Genomic DNA, 4,301 nt, shown 5'->3' with positions numbered 1-4,301 from the left:
CAGGATCTCTCTCTCCCCCCTCCAATGGTCACTCTGTCTATCTCCTTCCCCCAGTCCATCCCCAACAGTGTCTTTCCCCTCCACCAGTCTCTTTCTTGCCAGTCTCTCTCTCTGTCTCTCCACCAGGCCATTCTGGTCACTTTCTCTTCCTCCCACAATCCATTCCCCCAGTTGCTCCAGATCCAGCAGTGTGGCCGCCAATATTTTCACCTTGTAAGTTATTGAATATATGTACATTCTTGCACACTGACTGCTGTGCTTTGCATTTATATGCGTTCCATTTATATCAATAAGCAGTATTTAACGGTTTATATATTATAAATGAGTCTGGTGTGCATATAATTAGTTCTTTGTTATTAATAATTAATAACTTTTCTATGCAGGTAAAAATGAAATGGAAGCATGTGGGGGGGTCCACAAACATTTTGGAGGTTGAAAAGGGGTCCACACTCCCACGCCCCCGGAACGCCCCGGCACCACGCCCCCGGTCCCGCCCCCGAAACGCCACGCCCCACCCACAAAACGCCGCATCATTCGGCCCCGCCCCCGACACGCCCCCTTCCAAAACCCCGGGACCTACGCGCGTGTCCCGGGGTTCTGCGCGCACCGGCGGCCTATGGAAAATAGACCCTTGGTCTGACCCAGCATGGCAATTTCTTATGTTCTTATGTAAGAAATAAGCTAAGTCAGCTAATAATTAATGATCACTTGAATCGCCAAGGTTTATCAGCTTAAGGAGTTAGTTGAATGAAAGGAAAGACTGAAAGAGAATTTTTTGTAAATTGAGTTGACGACAACATTAATTATATTCAACTACACCCCAGTCAATAAACATTGCATTTCCTTGTGAAGCTGAAAAAATTAAATTCCACATCCTGTAAATAAAGCTTGCCGTTCTTTGGAAAAGGTTATACCTTGGCAGACAGGACTTATTAAAGAGGCTATTAGAAAACTAGGCTTCAAGGCTGATATTTAAAACAATAATTACAGCTGAAGGTTGTAACTAAGCACAAAAGTACGTATACCAATTCTTGTCTTTGAAACATTACCCTTGGATAAAATAAATGCAAAGAAACAAAACATATCCTGAGAGAGATAACGAAAGACGCAAAAACTGTTCTATTTAGCTAAGCTAAGCTGAGCCTGTATAAAAATTAATGAGAGTGTGAATGGAAGGGCTGCTGTTCTGAATCTTGACTTTCTCGCTTCCCGCATACGCTGAACCAAATACCTTTCCCTCACTCAATCCTCAACTCTACCTAGTAATTGTTTATTTATTTATTTAAACAATTTGTACTCCGCCAATCCACAAATCTTGGTGGATCAGAATTCTGCTTATACAGTTATAGATCAACAAGCATTTCAATACCATACACACACACATAAGATAAATTACCACCAGTGGCTACCTGTGTCACCAGAGATGCCTAGTTTGTATTAAGCCTTAGAAAGAGGCAGGGGAAGGGAATGCTAAAGTGAAAAAAATACGTTTTCAGAGCTTTCCTGAAATGGAGTACTTCCTTCTCTGCCCTGATATCCTCGGGCAAGTTGTTCCACAGGGTAGGGCCTGCTATTTAAACATCCTGTTTCTATCAGCCTTACTTCTCTTAGTGGAGGAATCTCCAACAAATGTTGGGTAGATGAGAGGAGTGGGCACTTTGGATGCCGTGATTGAATGGATGACTTGATACGGGGTGGGACCAAATTTACCTGTGCTTTAAATGCCAAATTTAAGGCCTTGAATTTGATCTGCCATGAAACTGGTAGCCAATGCAGAGCAGCAAGAGCAGGGGCAATATGGTCCAGTAAAGATAACTCATAGGTCAGTCTAGCAGCTGAATTCTGTATTAATTGTAATGTGTTAACGTATGCCTTGGGGAGACTCAAGAAAAGGACCTTACAATAGTCGAGTGCAGATGGAAATATAGATTATGTTATTAGGCAAAAATCTGCCTGGTCAAGGAGGGACTTTAAAGACAAGGATGTAACTTATAATAAGATGCCTGGATCAAGGAACTGAAATGCGGACTCAGAGACAGAGAGGAACATATTTGAACTCCTGAGTTCTGAGCTTGATTCTTTATGGGTAGAAAGGGCGCTTAACAGTTCCCTAAAAGGGAATGCTTAGAGAAGCGGTGGCCACTTGAGTGTGAGACAGAAGAATCACTTCTGGTTTTTTTTTACACTCAGGACCAGCTTATTGGCTGATAGCTAATCTTCAGTCCTAGGCAAGCATTTGTTTACCTTTTCCAAGGCTAACTCCATTGACAACAGAATTGGAAATAAAAACTAAATGTCGTTTGCGTAGTTTGAATGAGACATTCAGACTAGAGAGAAGTGAGCAGAGGAGAATAAGGTAAATATGAAAGAGAATAGGGGAAAGTGAAGAACCTTGAATGACTTCTGCATGAAGGTGATATGAATCAGAGAAGGCTTCTCTGATTTTCACTCTATAGGGTATGTTTGTAAGAAATGTGGAGAACCAAGAGAGAACCGATGCACTTATTCCTATTGCTCTTAAGTGGTCAAGAAGGATCTCAAGGTTCACAGTGTCAAAAGCTGATGATAAGTCCAGTAGGACTAGGAGATATTTAGTAACCAAATCAAACCCTTGGCATATGTGGTTGATGACTTTGGGCCAGAAATGGTAATGTAGAAACCGGACGGTAATGTGAAGGATCAGCAGGATCCATTTTGGTGTCTTTTAATATGGTTAGACAGTTCCATTTTTATAGAAATTGACCCTCATAGAGGGAGGCATTGTTGAGGTTCGTAATTTAGCCATGCACAAAGTATTTATTCTTTGTTTTCTTAAGTAGCTAGAAAAAAAGTACAATAAGACAGCAGAGACACACAACCAGGGTGATATACTAGGTTGTAAAAGATTGACAGTGACAGTTAGACAGTTTTTAAAAATTAATTTATGCAAAGATAGTGTAGGAGGAAGGATGATACTCTCTCCAAGGTCCACCAGGGCCATCAATAAAGGACCCCTCCAAGTATCCTCACTTAAAAAGGCTCATCTCTCTTCCACTAGGGATCGTGAAATATCCATTGCAGGTCCTAAGCACTGGAACTCCCTCCCTACATTGCTCCGACTTGAACCTTGCTCCTCTAAATTTAGAAAGAAACTAAAGACTTGGCTCTTTCGACAAGCCTACCCCGACTAGCCCCAATCTCCGCTCCCCTATGCAACCTGCTGATATACGCTTGTTTACAATTCTGGTATAAGTCACTGTCTTTAACCTTGCAAGTCCCCTTGTATATACGTTATTTTGTATTTCCCTTGTACATAAATTATTACAAATCTTCTTGCTACATTACAGCATAAGAATTGTTAGTTGTTAGTTGCACCACATCCTTTCTGCTCTGTCTGGTTCTCATTGCAATTACCAGTTTTTCCCCTCCCCCTCTTCTGTTCATTGTATTTTCCATCTGTCAGTGTCTATGTAAACCGGTATGATGTTGCACACTAATGTCAGTATATAAAAGCCTCAAATAAATAAATAAAATAAATAAATACTTGGTCAAGAGGGAAGATCCAGAATTCCTGCGCATGTGTTATGACTTGGGAGGTGGACCCTTGGTCCGGCGATGAACGTGCGTCCACCCGCCGGAAGGCGAGGCCAATTCAAGGCTCACAAGAGATGGAAGAAAGGGAAATCTGGATGCAGGTGCCTCCTGCGGGTTGTGTGGTCCAGATAGCTGGCGCCTCAGCAGGTCGTGGGATCAGGAGCTGGCGCCTCCAGCAGGTCGGGGAAAACAGAGCTGAGCTGGCGCCCTCAGCAGGTCGTGGGATCAGGAGCTGGCGCCTCCTGCAGGTCGTTGGATCAGGAGCTGGCGTCTCCAGCAGGTCAGGGAAACAGAGCTGAGCTGGCGCCTCCAGCAGGTCGTGGGATCAGGAGCTGGTGCCTCCAGCAGGTCGGGGAAAACAGAGCTGAGCTGGCGCCTCCAGCAGGTCGGGGGATCAGGAGCTGGCGCCTCCAGCAGGTCGGGGAAACAGAGCTGAGCTGGCGCCTCCAGCAGGTCGTGGAATCGGTATGCACAGTCCAGAAATCAGAGCCAAGGGAAACTCCGCAACCGGTCCAAAAGTCCAGTACCAAAGAATACTCCGCGGCCGGTCCAGGGGTCGTGAGCCAAGGATACTCCACAGCTGGTCCAGGGGTCGAGAGCCAGAAGAATACAACGCAGCCAGTCCAGGGGTCGAGAGCCAGGAGAATACAACGCAGCCAGTCCAGGGGTCGAGAGCCAGGGAATACAATGCAGGGCAGTCCAAGAATCAAGCACGGAGGGTCAAACGC

The sequence above is a fragment of the Rhinatrema bivittatum genome, chromosome 1, assembly GCF_901001135.1.
Source record: "Rhinatrema bivittatum chromosome 1, aRhiBiv1.1, whole genome shotgun sequence".
Lineage (NCBI taxonomy): Eukaryota > Metazoa > Chordata > Amphibia > Gymnophiona > Rhinatrematidae > Rhinatrema > Rhinatrema bivittatum.
Note: the sequence above shows the minus strand (reverse complement) of the source record.